At 45.4% G+C, this 14,781-nt stretch overlaps 1 pseudogene; it reads right to left on the bottom strand.

The window, feature by feature from the left end:
• LOC147728039 (presenilin-associated rhomboid-like protein, mitochondrial) overlaps nt 1-11,411 on the bottom strand; it is a 104,338-nt pseudogene extending 92,927 nt beyond the window's left edge.
• Between the last annotated feature and the right edge of the window lie 3,370 nt (nt 11,412-14,781).

The raw sequence follows: 14,781 nt of genomic DNA, 5'->3' as shown, positions 1-14,781 counted from the left end.
TGGTAAAACCCAATGCTGAGTATCCAAGAACACCACAATATAAGTTGACACCGGAGACGATTGCAGGAATAAAGCCTGTGATCGAATCCATGATTAAACAGGGAATACTGAAGGAGATCGTGGGAAGTCCATGTAACTCCCCGATTATGGGTTTGCAGAAGCCTAGTGGGAAATACAGAATAGTGCAGGACCTTCGAAAGATTAATAATATTGTTGTTTCATGTTGTCCAGTGGTACCGAATCCATCAGTGATATTGTTTCAGATACCGTTCCAAGCTGAGTGGTTCACCGTGATAGACTTATGCCAGGCTTTCTTTTCGAATCCTTTAGATGAGGAGAGCCAGTATCTTTTCGCTTTCAAGCTGGAAAATCGCGTTTTAACATGGTGTCGTATTCCCCAGGGGTATACAGAAAGCCCATCGATTTTTAACCAGCTGCTGAAGAAAAATCTCGAAAGTCTAGTACTGCCCAAGAACTCGGTTCTAGTCCAGTACATAGACGACCTCCTAGTTGCATCAGAAACTGAGGAAGCTTGCAAGGTAGACACCATTACCTTATTAAATCACTTGGCCGAGAACGGACACAAGGTGTCTCCAAGTAAATTGCAGTATTGTCTGACTGAAGTGCAATACTTGGGCCACAGGATTGAAAAGGGAAAACGGAAGGTGTCTCCAGATAGAATAGAGGCGATCATGAAAATGAACGCGCCTAAAACACAAAGAGAAGTCAGGATGTTTCTAGGCATGGCCGGTTATTGTCGGCAGTGGATAGCCAACTTTTCACTGAAGGCAAAACCTTTACTACAACTGACGCACAAAGGAGTAAGTGATCCGGTACCATGGGACAAAGATTGTTTGATGGCATTTTTGCAGCTGAGGGAGGACTTGTGTCGTGCCCCGGCTTTGGGAATGCCTGATTACGAAAAACCATTTTTGCTTTACTGCTGCGAAAGAGAAGGTTGCGCTTTAGCAGTTTTGGCCCAGATACACGGCAATGCGCGTAGGCCAGTTGCTTATTTTTCGGCTACATTAGACCCAGTAGCCGCAGCGTTGCCCGGATGTCTCAAATCCGTAGCTGCAACGGGTGTCAGCATTGAAAGATGTGAAAGTGTGGTAATGGGACATCAGTTAGTGGTGTACGTACCGCATTCTGTAGAATTGTTAATGACCAGGACTAAGACTCAGCATCTAACGAATAGCAGGCTCACACGCTACGAGCAAGTCATTTTGGCTGCCGAGAATGTGACCCTAAAAAGATGCTCCGTCTTGAATCCTGCTACGTTGATGCCACTTCCAAATGAGATTGATGATGAAATTTGTACAGATCATGACTAAGCCTGGGCGTAGTTCGCGTAGCCGCACTCCGCGAGCTACGCGAAGATGCACTTGCACTCCGCGAACTACGCATAGCTCCGCGAGCATGCGTAGTAGCTTGCTTGACCAGTTCGCAAGACATTTTTCGTCTTCGGGAGCGCAGTGGAACTCTGGAACCTGCTTAACACCACATCTCCAGACGTCGCCTTCCTCACGGAAACATGGATGAACGCCTCCTCAGCGCCCGACATCGCCGTCACCATCCCGGACGGATACAAGATCACCCGGAGAGACCGCGTCAACGAGACAGGAGGAGGCATCGCCATCGTCCACAAGAACACCATCCGCATCACGACCAACTCAGACGACACCCTCACAGCCGCTTAACATCTTCACTTCCAGATACACACCGACCCCAAGACCACACTCAGAGGCACCCTCATCTACAGACCCCCAGGACCTCGCACACAATTCAGCGAAGACATCGCAGACTTCATCAGCCCGCACGCCCTCGCCTCCGCTGACTACATCCTCCTAGGGGACCTCAACTTCCACCTGGAGAACAACAACGACAACCAACACCACCACCACCTTGCTGGACAACCTCGGACTCATGCAACTGGTGAACACCACCACCCACTACGCCGGACACACGCTTGACCCAGTCTTCTCCTCCAGCAAGTACATCTCCTTCAGCCACTCCACCGGGCTCCACTGGACAGACCACAGCTGCGTCCACTTCAGCTTCAGAAAGACCACGACTCACCACCACCCGCAACAGGTTCCCCGCAGGAACTGGAACAAGATCACCACCGACCAGCTCACCACTTCACTGAGCCAGAACCCACCCGCCAGCTCAACGGACCCCAACCAAGCAGCCAACAACCTCACACAGTGGATCACCAATTGCGCTCGCCCAACCAGCCTCGACCACTCGCAGTCCGGCTTCCGCACCAACCACAGCACCGAGACCGCCCTCATCGCAGCCACTGACGACATCCGAGCCCTGCTCGACAACTGGGAAACAGCAGCCCTCATCCTCCTGGACCTCTCCGCAGCATTCGATACGGTCTGCCACCGCACCCTAGTGCAGCGCCTCAGCAACATCGGAATCCAAGAGAAGGCACTGGAGTGGATCATCTCGTTCCTCACCGGAAGAACCCAGAGAGTCCGCCTCCCCCATACAGATCCAAGGCCACCGAAGTCATATGCGGCGTACCACAAGGATCATCACTCAGCCCCACCCTCTTCAACGTCTACATGAGCCCCCTCCCAGCCATCGTACGCCAACACAACCTCAACATCATCTCCTATGCCGACGACACCCAGCTGATCCTCTCCCTCACCAACGACCCAGGAACTGCCAGAACCAACCTACACGAAGGGATGAAAGACGTAGTTGAGTGGATGAGGAACAGCCGCCTGAAACTGAACTCAGACAAGACGGAAGTCCTCATCCTTGGATCATCTCCCTCCCCCTGGGATGACTCCTGGTGGCCCCCTGCCCTGGGCAGCGCACCCAAACAAGCGGACCACGCACGCAACCTGGGCTTCATCCTGGACTCCTCCCTCTCGATGACCAGACAAGTCAACGCCGTCTCATCATCATGCTTCAACATCCTACGCATGCTCCGAAAGATCTTCCCATGGCTCGCCACCGAAACCAGGAAGACGGTCACACCGGCACTCTTCATCAGCCGAATGGACTACGGAAACACCCTCTATACCGGAACCACAGCCAAACTCCAGAAAAGACTCTAACACATCCAGAATGCCTCCGCACGACTCATCTTGGACATCCCCCGACACAGCCACATCTCCGGACACCTGAGAGACCTTCACTGGCTCCTTGTCAGCAAGAGAATCACGTTCCAACTCCTCACCCACGCACACAAGGCCCTCAACGACCTGGGCCCCAGGTACCTCAACAACCGCCTGACCTTCTACACTCCCACCCGCCAGCTATGATCGACCAGCCACACCCTCGCCGCCGTGCCATGCATCCGAAGATCCACCATGGGAGGAAGATCCTTCTCCTACCTGGCAGCCAAGACTTGGAACTCCCTCCCCATCCACCTCCGCCTGACCCAAGACCACCTCAGGTTCAGGAAGCAACTCAAGACATGGCTATTCGAGCAGTAGCGGACCCCCCTCCCCCAAGTGCCTTGAGACCCTCTGGTTGAGTAGCGCGCTATACAAATATCCTGATTGATTGATTGATTGATTGATTGCCTGCATGCTCGGGATGTGTAGCGCGCGAAGTTACCCATGAGGTTTGTCCCGCCCGCTCGCGTCCCCTTATTTCCGGTCACTACTAACGTGTTCGTGAGTTATTCTGTGCCAGATTGCAGTTTCTGCGTGTTCGGCAACTCTATCTTACCGACAAGCATCCTCGCGCACGCGAAAATGCTATTGAGCGCGCGAGAACTACGCTACGCAGCAGTTTGCGGAGTATTCAACAACTTCGCGTTCTCCGCGGAGCGCGGAGTTGCCGAAACTCCGCAAACTCCGCGAACGGAGCGTAGTTCTTCGCCCAGGGTTAATCATGACTGCCTTGATGTGACTGAACTATGCACCAAACCGAGACCAGATATTGTAGATGAGCCATTGACTGACCCCGATGAAATATTCTTTGTTGATGGTTCATGCGTAAGAGACGATATCGGTCAGCTGAGAGCAGCATATGCAGTTTGTACAATTACCAGAGTCGTGGAAGCCGCTTGCCTGGAAGGAGTACACTCCGCTCAGGTAGCTGAAATTATTGCTTTGACCCGTGCCTGTTTAGCAGGTAACAAAATTCGAGTCACCATATACACCGATAGCCAGTATGGTTTCGGGGTAGTTCACGACTATGGGCAGTTATGGTCTCAAAGAGGTTACATGACCTCCTCGGGTTCTCCTATTAGGAATGAAGAATTCGTGAGATTATTGTTAGAGGCATTGCAAGGTCCGACAGCCATAGCAGTTGTCAAATGCGCCGCGCACACGAAGAATGTAGACTTTGTGTCGCAAGGCAACCGTTATGCCGATGAAGTAGCACGTTACTGTGCAGAACAAGGTTATTCTCACACCAATGTAGAAGTGGGGGGAATACAGGAAAGAACTGAATTGACAATGTTGTTAGACACTGTAGATACATGGGACGAGTTGAAATGTGTTCAGGAAAATGCACCAGATGATGAGAAAAAGGGCTGGGAAACAGCTGGATATACTAAAAGTGAAATTAATTTTTGGATTTCTGCAGATGGGAGAGCAGTTTTACCAAACGAACTTGTTAGTCCAATGGCAAGGAAATTGCATGGATCAGCACACATAGGTAGAGATGCTATGGTGAGAGTATTCAGACAAACATGGTTTAATCCGAAGTTTAGAGTAGCGGCAGAAGCAGTATGTCAGCGTTGTGCGATCTGTCAGCAACTAAACGTAGGAAAGAGAACACCAGTCACGTTGAGTCACATAGGGAGGTTTGGGGGGCCTTTCAATAGAATGCAGCTGGATTTTATTGAAATGCCCAAGTGCAATCGACTCAGATATGTCTTAGTGATTGTCTGTATATTTTCTAGATGGGTTGAAGCTTACCCGACACGTAGGTGCGATACACTTACAGTAGCAAAATTGTTGCTTAGAGAGTTGATACCGAGGTTCGGGGTGCCATCCTCTTTGGAATCGGACAGAGGAACTCATTTCAATAGCGAAATAGTGAAGATGCTATGTTCAGCTTTGAGTATTGACCAGAAGCTCCATTGCAGTTATCGACCAGAAGCTTCAGGGATCGTAGAGCAAATTAACAGTACGATAAAATCCAGACTTGCCAAAGTTTGTTCATCGACATCCCTGAGTTGGCCTGATGCACTTCCATTGGTTCTTATGAGCATACGTAGCACACCAGATAGAAGAACAGGTCTCTCTCCACACGAGGTGCTAATGGTAAGAGCTATGAGATTGCCATCGGTTCCGACTGCAGCGTTGTTGAACATCACAGACGATTTGATCTTGGACTACTGCAAGGGACTATCTGATGCCATTAATTCTGTGTCCCTCCAGGTCCAGGCTGCAGAGGTTCCATCAGCACAAGACTTGTGCCATGACCTGTGTCCGGGGGACTGGGTCCTGGTGAAGAAGCACGTCAGGAAGAACTGTCTAGACGTGCGCTGGCGAGGACCGTTCCAAGTCATACTAGTTACGAACACTGCAGTAAAGTGTGGAGGCTTGCCCAACTGGATACACGCCTCACACACCCGAAGAGTGCCAACACCTCTGGAAGAAACAGCTCCTCTCTCGGATGAGAATCCAGCGGAAAGCGGAGAAGCCACAGAGGGGGAAAGCCAAGCTGTAGAGGTGATTGAAGAGGCTGAGCCTGTGTCGGAGTAGGCTACCGACGACGGTCAGGACACCAGTGGGACCGAAGTCGTCTCAGAAGAAGAGAGTACCTGGGAGTTCGAATCAGATACCGAACAAGCTGTGAGTGATCAAGAAACAAGTCCAAGGACAAGGAGCAGGAGGACAAGGAGTGACGAAGCTAGTTGGCCGGAGAGAAGGAGAAGGCCAAGCTTAAAAGCAAATCAAGAGAGAACCCTTGTCCCGATTTCTGAAGAGTCGGATCAAGAAGAAGAAACTACAGATTCAGGATCTGAGAGTCCAAGAAGATCAAGAAGGGTACGTGTGCCCTGCAGAAGGTACGCCACCCCGGAGTGGACTTATCTAGCAGATGTCTTGGGGACAGAAATATGGGAGAGTGAAAGAAGTGAAAGTGATCAATCTCGATCCATTTGTGGCAGTGGAGATATGGATGTTGACGCCTGGACTCGAGACTGAGGGGTTACTGACTTTCACACTTCCCATACCCCCTTACCTGAGTCGGATCAAAGATCTAGTGCTAAATCGATTAGAGTTTCCAACTTTTGGTCATCAAATACCAGAACAAGAAGAAAAAGTCATTCGTTTAGAATTATTGGAACATGTTATTAAAGCTGCAGGTACGAGAATCATTGTAGATGCATAAAGACTTTTGTGTTTAAGCTATAAAGAAGAAGATAACCTAGCGCCGAGTGGAAAGAAGAATAAAATTAGGGATTACATTTAGAGGACGGAGAAGGGTTAGGGTTGTCTATTGCTAAAAATAAAAAAGACATTGTTGTGAAAAGAGACTTTTGTTGAAAAAAAAAAAGCACTTTACAGACTGAGAAAGCAAACAAAGTAAAACAAGACTTGAAAAGAAAAACTTTTCTTCGAAAAAGAAAGAGTTACGCTGTTTTGATAACATGGAGAATGGCAACCCAAACCGAAAAGCAAAATGCATAATAGGTACACTAATAGCGGTAGTAATTTTTCTTATTATTACAGTAGTTACCACATCGTACATGGTAGGACATGCAAGTGAAAAAGAGACAACAGATGTAAAGCCTGTAACGACTTTGAAACCTGCTCTTGTTGGGAAGAAGGAGGAGAGCAATGTCATCCGTGAAAAGACGTTACTGGCAAATGAAGCTCGTAGGTTACACGTAGACGAGTCACAGGGAAATTTTAGATCAAATGCATATGCCAAGCTATTGTACGAGTATATCGATGCCATGGAGGCCAAAGAATGTTATGTATGTATGCAATTGCCGGCTTCCGTAGATGAAGGCATCAGATATCATCATCTCCCACTGACATATGGGATAACATGTAGTTTATTGCTCAGTATATTTTATGGTAGAGAAGGGTTCGAGTACTACTTTTCAAATTATGATTCGGTACTGCCTGAAGTCCCGAATTATAAACAAATGAATAAGTGGGACTATTACAAAAAGGAAGATAGACTAACAAAGTTCTTTCTTCCTTGGGATACATTAGATACTTCATATGCACGCAGAAATAATCTGACTTGCAAAGTGTCAGAGGTAGAGAAAAAGTTCATAGGACAAGTAGACGACAGATACAGAAGGCAGAAGATTCTAAAAATGTCAGGACAGTGGAAAACTGATTGGACCGAAGAAGAAAAAGCACACAAGAAGAAGGGTAGCAATGGTCCAATAGCTTTGGATAGAACGCAGAAAGGAAAGTTATGTTTAACTCGAAGCAAGACGTATTATGAGAGTGTATTTGTAGGTGAAGTAAATTGCGAACATGCTTTTAGGTTAGAGTACTATACGAAAGATTTCATGAAAGGGATGCAAGCGATTCCTAATGTATATTTTGTATGTGGAAGAAATGCCTATGTAAAACTGCCTGACAATTGGTATGGTTCGTGTTACTTGGCAATTGTCTTCCCCAAAATATATCATGCAAAGGATTTAGCGATCATAGAAGGAAAGGCTTCGACAAGAACGAAAAGGGAAATAGGAGATGCTGAAGTAGTTGGAGACATTTTTGGAGCAATGTTTCCTATGTTAGGTTTAATACTTAACGATGTTAAGATCAGGAGACTAGCTACAGTTGTAGATAGATTATCTGCAAGTACTGCAAGGTCATTAATGCTAGTAGAAGGAGAGATGCAGTCGATTAGAGCAATGGTTCTTCAGAACCGTCTTGCTTTAGATGTACTGCTAGCAAAAGAGGGCGGAGTCTGCAAGGCTTTGAAGGTCCAAGAATGTTGTACTTACATTCCAGATAATTCAAAACCACTTGAGAAAGTCATACAAAACATTACACAGATACATAAAGAAATCGAAGATTTATCAAAAACAAATGTTTGGGAGAAAGTAGGTCATGGAGTAGGAAAGGTTGGAAGTTGGTTTGCCAACCTTGGTAAAAGCGTTGTGTGGTATATATTAAAACCTGTATTGATAGTATTGATTTGCATAATCACATTGTTAGGGTTAGTTAAATTGTACAAATGGTATAGGTCGAACCGGTTACAAAGATCCATGAGAGAGCAGGAAAGGAGATTAGCTGCTTTGCAAGATCAACAGTACAAAAGTTTAAGAGCTCTCGAAACGATCAAAAGAGGGAATCTTGTAACTAGCTCTGTGTAAAGGTGTTATTCAAATTGCATTTAGTGATGACTCCTAGAGGTCATCAAAGGGGGGAACTGAGAGAGCGCAATTTGAATAAAAAATATGTATGAACCATATTCACAAGCATATCGCATAAACGTAGGAGTTATAACGTGAAGTTAACACTTGTAGCGTAAAGTTAGCAGATGTAACCAATGTAATAGGAAATGTATCTGTATCTATTCTATAAAGAGTATTAGAATTAGAAAGGCCCGTATACATTGTGGGCTAATATAGAAATGTATAGTAATGCTCAAGAGCAGTAGAACGTGCAAAACTGAATATACGTGTGTAATCATGAAACGGAGAAAGAAGACGAAACGTAAAGCAAAGAAATGTGCAGAGAATGTAAATTCGATTATATATATAAATGTGTGTTAAAGGTTATACTGTGTAGAAGAGTTGTAGGAATGTTAGAAAAGGTTTGGTCATATGTGATTTTAACCTAACTGACCAAGAGTTCGCAGGAGTGTAGATCGCTGTATGTAATTTAGTGGGCTCACAGGAGTCGTGAATAGCCTTGATCTGAATGTGCGAGACAAGAGTCAAAGGTCTTGCTAGATTTAAGGTGACAATGCTGGACGAAGTTTATGGCCTAAGTGAGATAAGAGACGCTTGGAATTTGAGTCTTGTTTTGAAATGACCGTTCACAGGACCAAATGAGGTTAAGAATATAGTCGTAAAGAATAAAGGTCTGTTGAGGTGATGGACTTTGCTCCGAAAGTGTCAATTGGAATGTCAATGAAGTCACCAGCAAGAAGACGAAGATGGTGCCTACGAAGCAAGGTCAACTTAACGGACGACGCGAAGAGATGAAGTTATGGAAAGAGCTAGAAATGACCTCATGTGAAGGAGTACGAGGTGGGCGTCAAGGGGCGTTCCACCCATACTGTGATTGTGTATTTAGGGACAGCACCCTGGGGAGGAGAAGGGGGGAGCGAGCGCTGAGAGAGATCAGAGCGCGAGAGAGCAGTAGGCCGAGGACCCTTAGAGAGCGGATGGGTAGGCAGAGAGGGTACTGCTTCTCGATATAAGTTACCATTAGAGGCTAAGAGAGTTTGAACTTCTTTGGAAGTCAAACTGCTGACACCTTTTTTAGGTAAGGAACTTGCGAAGTAGGGATGTCACCTAGTACAGAGTAGGGACAGAATTAACTTGTTTATTCTTTTTATAGATGACGCAACGGAACCACTTTGTGTCTATGCTTTTTAATCTGCTGATTTTGGAATTGACTTTAATTGTATTCTTTTGTAGACTGAGGTTCTTTAGGGAATTTATGTTCCTTTTAGTTCCTGTATACTTGTTGAATCTTATCCTGAGAGGATTGTATATGCACTTAATTCTGATTTTATATTAAACTTTTACAACTTCATCAGTCGTAAGTGGTCCTTCAGAGTTGCGTCAGTTTATGGGGTTAATTTAACCTATGCGGGGTTTGTCTTTTACTCAATGACAGAAAATAATCGATCCAAATAGATGAATGAGATAAGTATCTAAGTGATCAAAAAGGGTATCAAAATCTCATTCCCCGCAACATCGATACTGGTGGAAATGCCATAAGAGGTGTACACAGATGGCTTAGTTTCTTGGTATTCTGCTTCAATACTTGCGCTGTTTCTTTCATGCGTTATGTTTTATTTCACTTGCACAATTTTGTTTCAAGTGCTGTGTTTGTTTGCGCTAATTATTGCAAAGTTTCCTTCCTCGCTGCTCTTCTGAGATGGGGAGTTAGCCACGCCCAGACACGCTACCTTGGGCCCGACCTCACACGCTCACTATTCTTCCGTTCCTGCCTTCAGATCGGAACGGGTGTTGAAATCTGAAGCATTTACCGGCGAAGTTTTCAGGACACACGGAAGTTACAGCAGGCAGCTAAGAAAGGATTTCGGGAAACTCTTTTCTTCTGGAACTCGGGTAGGAGAGCTTCAGTTTTGTTTTTAGTGCTAAAGTAAAGACCAACTGTGACTAAATGTGAACTAAAGACGTCGATATTTCGTTTGGAGTCATAAAGGCAGCATTGCTTGTTTGACCTCTAATCTGAGAGGTCTCTGGATTTCTAGGAATGACTTTTTAAGTATCTTGAACAAGTTAAAGGAACTGAACTGGAATAATGTTGTACAAAGTTGCGAGGCAGGTCCCGCATTTCTTCATAATTGCCACATCTAAGAAAACCAATCAATAAGAGGAAAAGGAACAGTATTAAGGAGCAGTAGAAAACATAGGTGGGTATAACTGCTTTCTTTAGATTAAAGAATATTAGAGTTAGGTATGGGATATTTTTCAGTACATGGTTATTAACAATTACTTTATATTTACTATAAACCCCAAAAGGCAAAAAGGCACATATAGTTAGTTATCTAATTAACCCATACATATCATCTGTCCTTAGTATTTAAGGTTGCTTAAAGTTGATTTTCTTTTACACAAAATGGTGCTCTTATGTTCCATAATCCTCTGTTTAATCTTGCGCGTCATCATCCTAACAAATTTTTTGATGCAAGGGAATGTTAATTAAAGAAATAACTCTCTTGCTTTTAGAGTTGGTGTGCTTGACTTGTCTCCATGGTCTCTGAGTACCAATGTCCTCCTCCGTCGTATGTCTGGTCTGTGGACACACCATACAAGTGCCACATGGGTGGTGTCCCTGGACTGCTGGCATATTACAGAGAGTTGTTGGTCCAGGTGCCGAGGCACCTCTAGGTCATGTGTGAAAAAGACAGTCATGTAAGTTCTTTCTCCTTTAAAACGAGAAAAGGCGTGCAGGTATATTGTTCTGTCCTACGTTGAGGATCCACCAATGCTTGTGCACGATCTTTTGGAACTGATTAGACTGGGTGCTGAATGTATTGTAAAAGGTGAGTCGGTTGTGAGGAGGTTTTGGCGCCGTAGGTTCTATTAATGCTTTCCGATTGTTATCCGAGGCTCTCTTGTATGATCGGCGTATCAACTTCTTCGGATATTTCCACGCTCGAAGATTCTCGGAGAGCACATTGGCATGTTTCCTAAAGTCATCAGTTGTCCAGTAATTCCTTCGTAGGCGAAGTAACTGTCCAAATGGAAGCCGGTTACGTAAGGATTTAGGGTGGAAACTGTTGAATGTTAGTAGTGAGTTCCTGGCCATGGACTAGGTGTACAGTTCGCTTCCTAAACCTCTAGCTGATGGAAAGATGCGTAAGTTGAGAAATGGTAAACTCATCTTACTCACATCTATTGTAAAATTCAGGTAGTTATACTGTGCATTAAGCCAGTCAATAAAACAATTTAATGTGGCCATCTCCCTTCTCCAAATGACAAAAATTTTATTTATGTAGCGTTTCCACTCAATAATGTGACAACAAAAGGCGTTGTCCTCAATAAGTACTCAATTTTGTTCAAATAATCGAACATACAGATTCACCAGGCTGGGGGCAAAAACACTGGCCATCGATGTACCCGATGTTTAGAGGTAGTTCTGATCTTCGAGCATAAAAATGGTTTAGTCATTGCCAGCCTGGCGCATTCCATAATGAAAGAAACAGGTTTACTGATTGGGCCTAGTCTATGATCAAGCAGTCCCCTAACAGCATCCAACGTTTCGGCCAGGGGGATACAAGTGTAGAGGGATTTAACGTCAAAACTAATGAGGAAATCCGTCTCAATATTGAAATCAATCCCTGGAAGTAATTGTAGGACATCCTTAGTGTATTGAAGGTAAGTAGGCATCGCTCTGACTAGTGGTCTAAAAAAGTGATCCACAAAAGTGGAGAGAGGTTCAAGAAGTGAGCCTAGACCCCAAATAATGGGTCTCCCAAGTGGAGTACGCTGAATCTTGTGCACCTTGGTTGCACATAAAAATAGGGCATCACAGGATGGGTAGTTGAAGAAAGCTGGTCTTGTGAGCAGACACCCAACCCTCTACTCTGGTTTCCTTGACTAGCTCACTACTCTCATTCGTGAGTCTAGCCGTGGGATCTATGGTCAAAACACGATAGGACTCAACGTCCGTCAATTGCCTAAGACATTCAGCACGGTAGTCACAGGTGTCCAAAATGACAATAGACCCGCCCTTGTCGGCAGGCTTGATAGGGATCAAAGGGGCTGTAAAAAGAGAATCTAATGCTTGTTTTTCTAGCCTAAGAAGATTCTGATAGTGACTCTTAGATGTCATACTCAGATTGGCGACTTCATAAGCCACCGATTTTTCAAAAGTTAGAACCTGATCAGGTACTGCATGACTGGGGGGGGGGGGCTACAGGTGGATTAGGTCTTAACCTAATGTCTATGTCCTCAACTTGAGCTTGTGTGCCATCTTCCATTTGGTTTTTGAAGAAAAAGCGAAGTCTTATCTTGCGGAAGAACCTAGTCAATTCACATTGGATTAAAAACGGGTCGCCAGTGTTAGTTGGGACAAACCCCAAACCTCTGATGAGGAGTGTTTCCTCCATTTCAGTCAATGTATGTCTGCTCACAACTACCACTACTAATCGCTGCTCGGTCCAGCCACTGGTGGACTGTTCTTTATGCTGCGTAAACTACATGGGGATGTCGTGGGGCTCCAGTGCACTTGGGCCTGTTGTCCCCTTCTCCTTCCTTGTGAGCGGCCATGGCCCTGTCCTAAAATAGGCTGATTGTGAAAATATTGAGGAGGTGGTTTGAAGGGTATAATTTGTGGGTGAAATGGTGCATTGGGATACTGCCAAGGAGTCAGGGCCACCATTGAGCCTGCTGGTGGCCTCTCCACTGTCTTCTTTTGTTACCACCCCTGCCTCTTGTGCGTGGTGCAGCCTGCTCTGAGGAATCAGAATCGCTCGACCAACCCTCTGACCCTGAAGATGAATAATTAGAGACATATTTCCTTCCTCTTTTGTAAATTCTGGTGGTACATAACTTTCATGAGTGTAAGGAAACACCTTCTCTAAGGAAAATCGTGCCAAATCCTTCTTAAACTTAGAGAGGAGAATTCCTTGTTAGATTTATTAGTTTCCTCAAGATTTTTCATAAAGGCTTCACCAGATAGTGTAGTTTTAATCTGTTCCTCAAGTACTTGAATGTCAATAAGGATAGCATCAGTGATGCATTTCGCTGTGCTGATAATAAGGATCAGCCAATCACGAGTGCATCGCCATGCTATTAATGACCCGTCTTTGAGAAACTGATTATCATGAAGAATGAGTCTGGGGGCATTTGTAACAATCAAGCCCGTAGGGGCGCAATGGACACAGAGATACTCCGTCATAATCGCGCCATGAATACTGGTACGAGTGTGTGATTTCTGAAGGACCAACAATTCAGTCCAATAATCCCCGACAGTCCCTGCAGTGGGTATGGAGTCACAAATACTGGGAATAGTGGTCAAAATAACTCTAGCCATATCTTCATCAAATGGCAAATCTGTAAATTCTACCATGGTGTAAACTCACGAAAACCCAAATTGAGTAAAAGCAAAAATTAATAACACAAATCGCTAGAGCTAGATACTGGACACAACAGCAGTGCTGTGTGCCGTCTAAAAATACCTGCAGCTGCTTGAGGAAACGGCCCCCCCAAGCCCAGGGGATCGCCACCCCAGGGGCTTTCATTAATTATTTGCAGGGGTCAAACTGCCCCCCGCAGCCCTGGGGACCACCACCCCCTGGGTTTCTTTAAAAAAAATATATAAACCTGTGTGTGGGGGCTTGGGCACCCACATGCTCTGGGGACTGACACCTCCCCGGGGCACTATAATGAAAATGTGGGGGTCCGTTACTGACCCCCGAGCCCCGAGGACCACCACCTCCCCAGGGCTGTGCATAGGTTGGGAGTGGGGCCGCCCAGACCCCCTCCTGGAGCCTGTGATGGCCCTGGGGACCGCCACCCCCAAGGGCCAGCTCCTGCAGTGTCCCGGGTGCCCACCCCCTGGACACTGCTGATTGCTATGGCAGTTGCATAGGTAAGGGTCCCAGTCTACGTGCTTCTTGGTGCATATAGAGATATTAGAAACTTTTGTATATATAACTAAAACCACGACTTTAATGAGTGATGTTATTTATTCACATCCTCATTCACATACATTTTACGTATACACATAGTCAGTATAAATAAACATTTGTGCCCGAAGTGAGGCAAAAAGAAAGGGAAGGGGGAGTGATTTGTGAGAATCAGGGTTGTGTAAGGCAGTTTCAGTAGTCAGATGTGGTCACACAAAGATTCAATTAGTTGACATCACATGGGCATATTTGTTATAGCCCATACATTTTTAACATTCATGAAATCCTATTCCATATGGTAAAACACAGTAGCAATGACCTGTTGTAGATGGGTAGGCGTTAAAAGAGACAGTCGAAGTTTCGACCCCTGGTTAGTGTAGGTCAAGTTGCACCTTACTGTGGGGTCTTCTTCAGGACTGGAATATGATGTGGGGGTAGGGTACCTAGAGTTAAAGAAAATGGAGGTAAGCTAAAAGAAGAATCACCTATTGCAGAAGTTCAAATGAATGGAAGGTATAATTACCAAAATGCCACCTTCCAAGTAGG

Source organism: Lissotriton vulgaris, chromosome 3_1 (genome assembly GCF_964263255.1).
Source record: "Lissotriton vulgaris chromosome 3_1, aLisVul1.2, whole genome shotgun sequence".
Taxonomy (NCBI): Eukaryota; Metazoa; Chordata; class Amphibia; order Caudata; family Salamandridae; genus Lissotriton; species Lissotriton vulgaris.
The sequence above is the reverse complement of the archived record's forward strand: the minus strand, read 5'-3'. Positions and strand labels throughout refer to the sequence as shown.